At 33.4% G+C, this 13,380-nt stretch overlaps 1 long non-coding RNA gene across 2 annotated transcripts; it reads right to left on the bottom strand.

Annotated features, from left to right (window-relative positions):
• Positions 1–5,719: 5,719 nt before the first annotated feature.
• LOC133872298 (uncharacterized) lies at positions 5,720–12,081 on the bottom strand. Of its 2 annotated transcripts, XR_009901002.1 has the most exons (7): positions 11,714–12,081; positions 11,488–11,592; positions 9,566–9,677; positions 7,332–7,374; positions 7,138–7,252; positions 6,888–7,016; positions 5,720–6,018 (listed from the first exon to the last, which is right to left on the bottom strand). It is a non-coding gene; the product is annotated as an uncharacterized LOC133872298 (long non-coding RNA). The 2 variants fall into 2 exon arrangements; XR_009901001.1 differs by lacking the exon at positions 7,332–7,374.
• Positions 12,082–13,380: the final 1,299 nt, after the last annotated feature.

Consider the following 13,380-nt stretch of genomic DNA (forward strand, 5'->3'; position numbering starts at 1 on the left):
TTCTAAAAAAATAAAATTATAAAAAGCATTGTTTTTAGAAACAAGTTAAAACAAATTGGACTAATTGTGTTTGCCGATGTTTAGATTAGAGCTCTCCACTCGTAGCAAACACTTTGGGGCCTTGGGGGGAGGGAATTAATTTGACATGCAGTTTACCTACACATTATTACAGTTTGTAAACCAAAAGAAAAGTCAAAAGAGCAGCTAAAATGCTATGCCCGTGACCCTCCACTCTACCATGCTCGGAGTCGTGACCGTCTTGTCTCTTCCATACATGCAGCTGCCATACCCAACGGAACCAAACGCTTCTTGCCTGCAAAAGCATCCTCATGCATAAATGTCTTCAGGCGCGTGTCAGAAATTTGTTCGATCGCATCAAAGGAAAAGATTAGCCAGTACTGGGACCACTTACAACATGGAACAGCCCTTACGACTAAACTCACTTTTTTGACTGGCTCAACAAAGCTCTTCCCTCTCTTTCTCTTTTCAATGTTCTGATGACACGTGTCCCTCTGATTTTACCCAATAGACATTTGACCGTTAAACACTTCAAAAATCGAAGTCACATACAGACTCTCATCTCATCTCTCACACTTTACTGTTTCCCACGCATCAATATTTGCAATAATTGCCATGAGATCCAGCTCGTCACTGTCACACCTCTCAATCATCAACAAAAAAAAATATCATTCAAATCGTCCCTTACTTTTTAGAGAATGCTAAAGATGAGTCTCTCATCCTCTCTTTATTATCCTCTTTTCCTTAAAAAAATTAATTTTAAAAAAAAAATTGTCTCTGATGTCACATCAGAGACAATTTTTTAATAAAAATCAATTTTTTTATCATCAAAGGGGATGAAAGGAGGATGAGAGACTCATGTGTAGAATGACTCCTACTTTTTTACATTTTACATGCCCCAAACATTTCTAGTAGCTGGGAGCTCCATAACACTTCTTCTACTCTACGGGCTGGGCCCATGCTAGTACAAAAATTGATATAATTTTTAAAATTATTATTGAATTAAAACTTAATAATAATTTATTGCATATTTAACAGTAATTTTAAAACTCACATCAATTTTAACATAATATCTACTAAAAATGTTTTTTTTTCTTTTTTTTTTAAAACAAAAAATCTATGATACCTTTCCTTTGAGGAGATCTCCAGCATGTTCTAAAATCGAAAAATTCAATACTTAGAATATGTTTGGATTTGTCATTTCAAAAAATGCGATTTAAAAATCTACAATTTGAAATGTAATTTTTAAAAATGCAGTTAAGTGTGACAAAATCGCAGTTTGGCATTTAAAATCGTAGTTTAACATTTAAAATAAGAGCTTTTTCCTTCTTCTTTTTTTTTTAAAACAAAAAAAAAAAAACCATTGCCTGTAATTTGAAAACACTTTTTTTTTTTTTGGTCAAATTGTAATTTTTTAAAAAGCAATCCCAAACAATTCATTTTCTACGATTTGGTTTAAAATTGTATTTTTTAATTATCTACAAAAACACACCCTTAATTAATAGCTTTCAACAAAATATTGCCGAAAAGACTCACAAGTCTATAAAGATGAAATGCTATTTCAGTTTGATGCATTTAACAAACATTTTATGTGCAGAAGTAATCTTACATAACATTTTCTAGTGCCTGGTCTTTGGATGTTACGAGTAAAATAAAGACAGATCAAGCTCAACATTTCATCTTAATAGACTTGCGGTATTATTAAGAGGAGCTGTAGCATCTCGTGTCACAAGAGCGTCAAGATTACAATAAGACTAAGGGTCCGTTTGGGTTTACGATTTCAAAAAGTGCGATTTAAAATTACGATTTTAAAATGTGCGATTTGAAAAAAATGATTTTTAAAAACGCAGTTAAGCGTTTGGCAAAATCACAGTTTAGCATTTAAAATCGCAAATTAGCCTTTAAAATTCTGCGTTTTCAAAAAAACATCATCTTACCTGCGATTTGAAAAAGCAGATTTTCTGCGTTTTTAAATCGCAATTTTTAAAAACGCAGTTTCCAAACGATTTATGTTCTGCGATTTGGTTTAAAATCGCACTTATTGTCTACGAAATCACAATCCCAAATGCACTCTAAATTTACTTATCAAAACAAAAGAAAAAAGAAAAAAGAAAAAAAAAAAAAAAAAAAAAAAAAAAAAAAAAAAAAAAAAAAAAGAGCATCAAGATTACCCATTTAAATTAGGTCAAATTTATTATTGCTGTTATTTTCTTATAAAGTATACCATATTGTTTTTCTATCTATGAAGTGTGCATGCTGGTGGGGCTGATTTGATAGGTTAGGTATGAAGTGGAAGTACATATATAGTCTGCAAAGGAATGAAAATTATGAAATACTATGGTCTCATTTGATATCTAATGTTGGGTAAGAGATATATGTGTCAGATTTTGGTGTATTTCCATGGCATTGTGTCTAAATTTGTTTATTAATTGCTGCTATTTGATCATCAAAATAATCATGTTTGCAAGAACTTTCTTAAGAACATGCTTAAAGAAAAAATGGGGGAAAGGTGATAGGTAATATAATTGAAATTTTGATTCATAGTTTTTGATTTGGATGAGTAGTATTATTTTCGTTCTTTTTTTAATACATTTTATGAACATCCCTAACTATTTCTATTTTTATTTATTTATTTTTGTCTATGATATTTTCTATTCATGAGGAGAAAATATCTAAAATTAACTTTAGTTAGAGGAAGGACTCTAGATCTCAATTACTTTAATCAAGAGATGGGTGGAAACCTTGATCAACAAAGCATGTGGCCAGGCAATACATGGTAGATTTCTGGCTGACTTATGTAGTATTGCAGAATGTGAGCTTGTCTAAGTATGGTCACTTTCATAAAGCCCTTGTCCCTGGCAAACTATTAGACATATCATTTTTTCCTAGTTGCTGCATTATGGTAATTAAAATTTTGAAGGTGTTACACCCAAAAGACCTACTAGCTAGGATGCCGAACAAGCTTGATTTGTAAATTTTGCAAAAATGTTCGTGGACATGAAATCTTAGTTCTCTGCGAGATCCTTAAAATCTACAAGAAATATGTGCGGACATAAAATTTAAACATTTACAAGATCTTAAGAGTCTGTAAGATAGTAAGAGGCTACCATTTATCAAGAAGTTAACCTATGACTCTCTGAATGTAGTTCTTGAGCATGATGTCCTCTTATATGACCTGTGTTGCTGCCATCAATTTTTTTACTCTAGGGGAAGCTTATTTGTTGTGCACATAAGAATGATGTTGCGGTCATTCTTTTGTGCAAGTGCTAATGGCTATTAAACTTGCAGGGGTAAATAGATTTAGAGGCGAAGTCAACCAAGAAGGTACTCCTTGTTCCATGTTCTTATGCAAGCACTTTATATCATTATGGACGTATCACAGGTATCAGCGACGAAAATTTGGGTCATCCGTCGCTGATACCTATATATCAGTTTATATCAGAAACGACATAAACTATAGTTGCCAATATGGACGTATTATTGCTGCTATCTTCAGTTTCTGCCCAAAGCAAATACTGGGATTGGTTTGCCTCCTTGTTTTGCAAAATTTTAATGTTCAAAATATTTTAATGCGAATGAAGGAATGACTCAGTGATAGACAAGGAGTCTACCTCATTATCCACCAACCAAGATACTCAAGATCAAAGTAAATTCGAATCATTTGAATAAGCAAGAAGTTCATCTCATCTCCAACACTATCTTCCACTTATGAAGATACTCAAGATTAGTGTTAGTTTCAATATTGTTATGGATAAACATAGTTTGAATTTTGAACTTGTAACAATCCTAGCTTAGCCAAACTTTCTATCTTGTAAAGCTTATTTATATTGCACAGATGATTTATGAATTCAAGTAGTGAAAACATATTCACAAAAGAATTGTCTCATTCTCTTTAGTCTCTTTCAGAATTTTGGTGGCCTTGAAAGATGGTTGTAGAGAGTTGAGAATTTCACCTATAGCTAAATTTTCAATATACTTGTCTACTCCAGCTACTTGGCACTTGGCCTTTATATCTATATCTTTCGAGATTTTGTTTTATTCCTTTATCCGAATTTTCTTCTCCATCTGCTTGTTCATAAACATATTGTTCTCTAGTTCATAAACATAATGTTCTTTAGGCAAGCTTAAACTATTAAACCTAGTGTTTATTAGGCCCATTCATGAAATAGAGTGGTTGGAGCAAGATTGTTCTTTTGCAGTGTCTTGGCCATCAAAAAGCTGTGTTTGCTTTCTGCTCGTATCTATAAATTTCATTGCAGAAATATAATAGGGGTGGGAGTAGCATCTCTCCAATTAAATATTTGTTCCAATTTACCTTTTAAATGAACCATTTTTTAATATCCTAATTACATTTATAGAAATTTTAAAGATGTATGAACTGTGTTTTATTTATACAAATAGATGTTGAGGCATCTTTCTGCCATTTTTCTTGAGTTTCGGAAACTTTGATTAACATGAGTATTGTGTTTTTGAGTATTTGTTGATTGAATACTTGTAATCTTGTATTTTGCTGAGAACTCATTATCAGTGTTTAGGCTCTTAGATAAACTCTTTAACATTAGTAGTGACAACTTGTGTCGTTGATAATGACATCAGCTATGACGGTAAGTTGACACTGCACAATATATATAGTGTGGACTCAACTGTATCATCATCTCAACGGATGACATCGCTGCCAGTTAAAAAGAAAAAAGAAAAAAGAGAAGTCAGAATAAAAACTAAAGTCGGTCAAATCCATGATCGAGTGGTGACCCAAAAAGTATGTTTAATGTTTTATGGTGTTAATTAGATCACGTGGATTAAAAATTAAAAAATTATGAAGTGTTTAACATCGAAACATATATGCTACTTCACGTACAACAACTACAATTCAACTTCCAAAGGTTTACAACTTAATTACACTGCTTTCGTCCACCAAAATTGAACATCAATACATCAATATTATGAATATTCCACATCTACGTGGGATTGATATGAAAGAGCTAGTAAGTTAGTTTCATTGATCTGCTTGAAACAAATAATGAACGAATATTAATTCCACCATATATATAGATTCGCGTATGGGTACATCAGACCCCATGCATGTTGCTTTTTACATTTCCGAGAAAATTTAGTTTGAACAAATGATGAATAAAATGCATAAACTGGACGGACACGTACACAATATTACAAATCCTATCTCGTCTCTTTTTGTTCAGTCTGTGAAAGCCAAAGCAATCATAATATTCATCTTTTTTGCCCACATGCATTGCACACCCAATTGACATCCACTCTCTTTTTCCTAGCCTTCCCAACTCCCTAGCAAACTGAAACAGCGAATTAAAGCTCTCATTCTATCCATTCATTCCTCCACCTTTCCAAGTAAGATATATAACTAGAATTTTAGTTACAAATCCAGCTTATAAGCTAGCTGGATTTTTGTAACCAGAATTAATGTACCCTTTCACCTAACAAAACTCTCTCCGGCCGCCTTTTCATAAAAGCCCTCGATCTCCTCCAATTCCCACACATATCAAACACACTCACTTGCAATTCTAAATTTCCCAAGCAAACACCGCACCACACTAATTAAGTAACACTACAAAGATGACCAAACAGGGCTGTCTACTCCCTCTCAATTCTAGCTACTTGTATTTCTCTTCCAATATTGCATCACAACTTAATTTAGACAATAACTCAAATAATTACCAAAACATAAACATAATACCATTTAAACATTAATAGCTTAAAGTGTGTAAAGTACATATTCTTTATTCAACAAGATGATGAAACAACAATAACATTTAAAGTGTGTAAAGTACTATTTCATCACCAACATCTCACACACACACGGCCACGTGTAAATCATTAATTATGAGCAAATATATTCCTCCCAATTAAAACAAAAATCAGCAAATTGTATAACTATAGATATGATGTTGTTATAAAATCAAGAGAGTCATATTCTACGTACAGAGCTGCCTCACTACTAACTCCCTTTTAATCTTCAAATTTCATTTCCTGCACATGTACATCACAAAACCAATTCTTATATTACATAACTTACATCATCATATCCCTACCACAGTGTTAAAAAATTCACATGCTGGCTCATAAAGCATAAAATGTAAATAATAAAAGAAAACATAAAAATGGTATTGTATATTAGTAATTCGAAAAGAAAACATAAAAGCGTAGCTTATATACACATGCACGCATTTTACTAAGTGATCATCACATGGTTCCTAAAAACATTTTACCAAGTAGTCTTTTTTTTCCTTTTTCTTTTTTTTTTTTTTTTTTTTAACCAAGAGTTAATCATATTTGCAAATGTACTTGAAAGACCAAACCACTCTCAAGCATAAAATACAAAGAAGAATGAGAAAAAGAAAACAAAAAATAACATATTTTGCTTAATTTTGAGAATGTAATACACGGCATAAAGCAGGGCATACATGAGAGATACAAAGCAAATGTCACAACTATATAACAAGAGGGTGGCCAAAAACCATGCATGCCTAAATTTGCTTCAAATATTGACAAAAATAATAAATAAATAATGTACAACTGTCTATTTAAGTTTGGTCAGATCCAATTAGCTTAGAATTTGAGACAACATGAAAATTAAAGTGGGTACATGGATTCCCTTTTTTTCATCTCTCTTTCACTCCATTACTGCTCAAATCAACCCACGCCAACTACCAATAACAGCAACAACCGAATGCCAACTTGTTGCTATTTGAAACAATCCAGCAACCATTTGCATTACATGCAAAGAAAAACCAAAAGACATGCACATTCCAAAAATATCCCATCCGAAATAAGCTAGCTTCCAATATATATGAACTAATTTGAAGTAGCGTTTAATAACTAAATTAATATAGATTTACCTGTGGGAAGATGACCTCATTCTCAAGTTAAAGAGTGTTCCCTTTATTACGTTAGCATAGCTAATCGGTGCACTACTACTTGCACCGCTGCTGTTACCGCCACCGCCTTCATAACCAATAGGAAACTCGCTGAAACAAATTTACATTATCTTTTTCAGGCCACAAAAATACTATCGCTAGATATTATATAAAAAAGACCTTTAAGCTCTATAGCCGAAAAAAAACAGTGATGCATATTTTTAATTATAACCTGAAGTCTTCTGTAAAAATATCCCACAGTCCATGTGAAGGCTATAAGCATTGTTCAAATCACGAACAATTGCATCAAGAATTTTGGCACAAAGGCTGGGAACATGAGACCTTAACTGTTACAAAAAATTGCATTAATATTACGAAATGATAGTTAAATTATTTCAAAAGAAGAGTGCATTAAGGAATACATACTTTCTCATGATCGGCAAAGTGAAAGTGCACATCCCCAACATATCTAGGAAAGCACAGCGTGATGGGTTTTTAAATTAAAAGGGGAACCCGTAGGAACAAACCATCCTTGACTATAGTCATGCAGTATGTGTTTTAATATAGTATCAAAAACACCATCTTGGACTAGGCTCTTGGCATACTACAATCCCCCGCAATCGTGCTTTTTCATCTCATCACTCAGCAATTTCGATCTTATCTTCGCACAGAAGAAACGAGTATTGTGGCGATCTTCTACGACGTATGCAAATTAAAATGCCAGAAACCATTGTTTTGTTTCCCTTTCTACCACTCAATAGTAACACTCTTTGTAATATAAAGAGTGATGTGGACCACTTCCGTTTCATGGTGGGTAGGCTTCTAGCTGACCATATACCTATAAACGTAAAAACGAATGAATTCCTAGGCCTCCCTGATGAATTCAATCTTTTCTTTTCTAAAATATTGACCCAACCCATGGGTGATCTCTCCAATGCATTGGAAATGAGCTATTATCAGCTCTTTCATCCCTCTCTTTTTTTGCCATATGATCGGTTCAAATTCTGTCATAAATTATCGGATTCTTGTTCCGATAGTCCATCAATAAACAGAATTGATCCTACGGCCTAAAAAGAAAAAGGATGGAAGAGCTAATAATAGCTCATTTCTAATACATATGAGAAATTACCCATGTGTTAGGTCAATATTTTTGAAACGAAAAGATTGAATTCAACAGGAAGACCTAGGAATTCCTGCGTTTTCACGTCTATAAGAATATGGTCAGCTAAAAGCCTACCCACCATGAAGGGAAAGTGGTTTACATCACTCTCTATACCACAAAGAGTGTTACTCTTTAGTGGTAGAAAGGAAAGCAAAACAACGGTTCCTGGCATTCTAATCTGCATACGTCGCAGAACATCACCACAGTACTCATTTCCATGCAAATTAAAATGCCAGAAACCATTGTTTTGTTTCCCTTTCTACCACTCAATAGTAACACTCTTTGTAATATAAAGAGTGATGTGGACCACTTCCGTTTCATGGTGGGTAGGTTTCTAGCTGACCATATACCTATAAACGTGAAAACGAATGAATTCCTAGGCCTCCCTGATGAATTCAATCTTTTCTTTTCTAAAATATTGACCCAACCCATGGGTGATCTCTCCAATGCATTGGAAATGAGCTATTATCAGCTCTTTCATCCATTTTTTTTTTTGCCAAATGATCGGTTCAAATTCTGTCATAAATTATCAGATTCTTGTTCCGATAGTCCATCAATAAACAGAATTGATCCTACGGCCTAAAAAGAAAAAGGATGGAAGAGCTAATAATAGCTCATTTCTAATACATATGAGAAATTACCCAAGTGTTAGGTCAATATTTTTGAAACGAAAAGATTGAATTCAACAGGAAGACCTAGGAATTCCTGCGTTTTCACGTCTATAAGAATATGGTCAGCTAAAAGCTTACCCACCATGAAGCGAAAGTGGTTTACATCTCTCTATACCACAAAGAGTGTTACTCTTTAGTGGTAGAAAGGAAAACAAAACAACGGTTCCTGGCATTCTAATCTGCATACGTCGTAGAGCATCACCACAGTACTCGTATCTTCTGTACAAAGATCGGAATTGTTGAGCGATGAGACGAAAGAGCCTTTTGGTTCCTAGGCCAAAGCCAACTAGTCTTCTTTTGTCCCATTCAAAGATTTTCATTCCTCCAACTTGGTTTGTTCTTTTAATTTTCTCAACCATTCTATAAGTTATGTTATACTTTTGTATAACAAGCCCTCGATTATCTATTTCTATAGGGGATCGTAGTATGCCAAAAGTCTAACCCGATCTCTATCCCCAAAAAAGAATAAAGACAAAAAAGACATGCAGTTTTTGAACGGCTGAGTTTCTAAAAGAGATGAATGGGAGAGAGAACAGGAAGGTATCACACGGACTTTCAATTTCCAAGAAAAAGTGAACAGAAAATGAGCATTTAGTAGATTGTAGAGTACAGCACTAGAGTTCTAGTATTCAATTAAACCAAATTTGGACATACACAAATAATTACAAAGATTTTAAAAATTTTATGAATCTCAACTCACCTATGCATGGATTTTTCAAAATTTTAACATAAAATAACTATATAGCAAATTCCTTGAGAGGATATAAAAGAAAATTATTGAAGTTTAAATTTCCAAGAAAAGACAAACTTCTAAGAAAAAAATGTACCTGTATATTGTTTTTCCCAAAACCACCCATTCCTGACATGGAAATTAAAACATTTTCCCAAATTTCATGCAAAGGTAAGCAACAGAGAAGTGAGTTGCACTACGATTACTCCCTGCAAAAACCAGACACTGAAACATCAGAAACCCCACAACAATCCTCACTAAACCACATACCCAAAAGCCCAAATAAAATAAAGAAACCAATCAACGTTCATAAATAGCTCCAGATTTTAACATGCTAAAACGAAAAGTCTAGAACTTAAAAGACCGGGTGAGAGATGCTCATACATGATGTTTTTTTTCTGATGTTCGAACATTAGAGCATTCCTAGTGAACTAGTCAGTTTCAGCAAATTTTAGCTAGAAAATTCACTTTTGCTCTAAATACCAAACTCTCTAAAGCCCCTGTTTATGTAGATTGGGTCTCAATTAAAGTAAAGACTTTTGGCATTTGGTCATTCATTTGAAAATCCATACTGTTGGTTAACCACTTCCAACCACTTTCAACTATCTTCTTTCAACCAAAATTTAATATCATCTGGTGTTTTTTCAATCACCCAACAGATATTCCTCAGAATTCCAGAATATACCACCCAAAATAGGCCAGTAACCCAGTAACATGCAGATTATTTTACACAAGAAATTAGTAACCAACAAAAAAAAAAACAGCAAAATAAATATGTGAAACAAACCAACAAGACGGTTTTTCAAATGAATAACCAAATGCCAAAAGCCTATACTTTAAAATTAAGAACCAATCTACATAAACAGGGGCACAAAACAGAGAAATAGCTGATATTTCAAATAATCAAAGTTGTCCTTATAAGAGCTTCAAGTACCGGTGCAGATGTTTGAGAAAGAATCACCGGAACCTCAAAGTTCTATCACAAGTCAGTGCACTTAAATCTCAACAGGCACTCAACATGAATAGAGCACAGAAGGGATTAATAGCCGAGAAATGTCCAAGTACCCGATTTTGGAAAGAGTCCAATGGTGCAGAATTTTGAAAAAGAATTTACCAATACCCAAAATCTAAGACCTCAATATAAACAACCGACCAAAAAAAACAGAGCAACAGCAAGAAATTTCCACGTAATCCAATAGTGAAAACAGTCCAATAATTCAAATTTCCAAATGAAAAGGAGAAAAAAAAATAGAAAAAGAACCGAAGCCTTGGTTATTGAATAACCGAGCTTGGAAACTGTCTTTCGTGCTCTTGAACATTTTTGAAGTAATTGTTTTTTTGAGATGGCTTGTCAAGGCAAATGATGAGTTTCTGAAAGGGTTTACATTGTTTTAAGATTGCTTGCAATCAAATTGTTTTGACAATTTAGTTCTTGAATCTAGTATCCACAATGCAAATCTAGGATGACCCTGAACACTTTCTGTCCTTGCACATTGCAGTTAAAGGTTGCAAGAACCAGAAACCAGACAGAGAACAAACACTCCCAGCTAATGACTCATGGGATTCACAATAATCTTTTATTTTTAGATGAAATGTCAAATCCACAAGGTGTCCTAAATCTGCTGAAGATATTTTATAACGTTGACCCACCAACTACACGATCAAATTTTGACAAACAGGGATCGGTTTCTTGTATCTGAAACAACTTGCAATTTCCAGTCCATCAAGCAACCCATTGAAATTTCATAAACTCCCAAACCAAAGACTGATATTTGACGAAACCCAACCTTCCAAACTCAAAACTAGCAAATAAAACACCGCAAAATCTCAGAAACCCACAAGCCAAAATGCTAACCAATAACACAAAGTGCAAAATTTCACAAACCCAAAATCCTAAAACCAATATAAAACACGCCAACCATCATATCAAATACATCCCACATCAAAAGAACCAATCTTGCACATCAAAACAAAAGCAAAAGAACTAAACTTGAGAATTGGGTACGGCAGAGAACTCACGTAGAAGAAGAGGGGCCAAAGAGATGATTCTCATGGAGAAGCTGTAACGAGAGTCTGCCAAGAAACCAGGCTACGCAAGCCTCTTCGATTAGCTTGGAACAGATCCTGTGAGCCACAAACCAAAACCAAAATAAAAATCTGAGATTCAGAATCAAAACCCACAAAACAAGTCAAACCAAATCAAACAGGGGATTCACATAAGCTTGCAAGAGGGAAGGAGCTCAACCTTTTCTTGGCTTCAGAAGATCGAGAACGCGGGAAGGCTGAATAAAGAAATATAAAATATGAAGAGACGAGAGAAGCTTGGCGCCGCAGACCAGACGAGCAGATCTGGCAATCACCAAATTTACTGTAGCACTAAGGAGCTTGATGCAGAGGTGATTTTGAGGAAACTCAGCAGAATTTGGCCAAAAAGCTTCTTTGACGAGATTACTATGAAAGCTCTGGGCTGGGAGAGAAGAAAAACCAAATAGGAAGGAAGAGAGGGAAAAAGAGTGGAGAGGATTTTCTTTGTGATGGTGAACTTCTCAGTGCTCAGTATATAAAGAGAGGGAGGTGCATACCGGGACATCAGAGCGGGAAGATCAATAGAGATTTTCGTATCAAACAAGGTTTTGCATGTGTTTGTACAGTAGATATTTATCCCATGCCTTGAATATCTCATTGAAGACAGTTTTAAAAAATGCTATTGAATATACAATTTAACCCCAAACGTTTAATTTATTCAGTTTGTTTTTAACGAATTCTCATATTTGTTAGAAAACGCATGTCAAGAATGTACACTTCAAGCTGGTTACATAAGGTACGAAGTTGGACGACTAAAAAATTATAGAAATTATCCAGTTTGTAGCTATTTTCTACTAATCATTCTAACAAAGTGACCAGTGCAGGAGCCTGAACTTGGGTTCACATAAATGCAAGATTTAAATAAATAAAATTAAACAAAAAAATTATTAAAAATATAACTAATAATAATAAAAATAATTTAACAAAATTTAATTACCATTTAAAACATAAAAACATAACTTGTAATTTAAGCAATAAGCAATATTTTCTTAAATGTTATATTATAACCGATCAACATGTTATTTGAACCCAACTGGATTAAAATGTAAAATGACGCAATACTTTTTTAAATTGTCTTATAGTAAATGATTAACAATGTCATTTTTGTAAATATGTTCTTTAAATTTGGTCTTTATCATTAGTACGTGATTCAAAAGTTTTTTTTTCTGAAGTAAGGATCTACTAATAAATTTGTTAATTTATCTCGATACAAGCATGTTTAGAATTCGATCAACATTCGATAGAATCATTGTTCTCCATAACATCTAATAACTACAATTATATATATTTCATACAATTAAAATATACTAAAAAAACAAAAATATACATATTCATCAACAATCAATTAAAAGAACAATCTAAAATTTTAAATAAGTAATTGTAAGAAGAAACTCTTTTTGTCTCTTACATAGATGCTCTGTGTTTATTTGCTCTTCTCCATACTATTATAGGAGGGAAACAAAAAAGTCGTAATATTAAAGTTTTGGCGAGAGCAGTTTTCTAATGTGGTTTATTAATTTTTTTTTTATTCAAAGCACCGTAGAGTAATAGTTATGAGAGAAATGTTAGAGCATCTTCTGATATTTTTTTGGTGTATATCTGAAATAGCATAAATATAATTAAAAAATCACATCTATGTCTTTTTAAATGACATAGTATATGTGCAGCTCTGCCACTTACGGTCAACAAATACGTTCAACAATGAAAACGACATAATTAAGATTTTTGATAATTTTTCATCATCTTGTCCATGGCAAGGTGTTCCTATTTAGCTTTATAGTTTTTTTTTTTTAAAGAATAAAAATAAAAATCACCGCACGAGCAAAA

This window comes from Alnus glutinosa, chromosome 7, assembly GCF_958979055.1.
Source record: "Alnus glutinosa chromosome 7, dhAlnGlut1.1, whole genome shotgun sequence".
In the NCBI taxonomy this organism is placed as follows: Eukaryota; Viridiplantae; Streptophyta; class Magnoliopsida; order Fagales; family Betulaceae; genus Alnus; species Alnus glutinosa.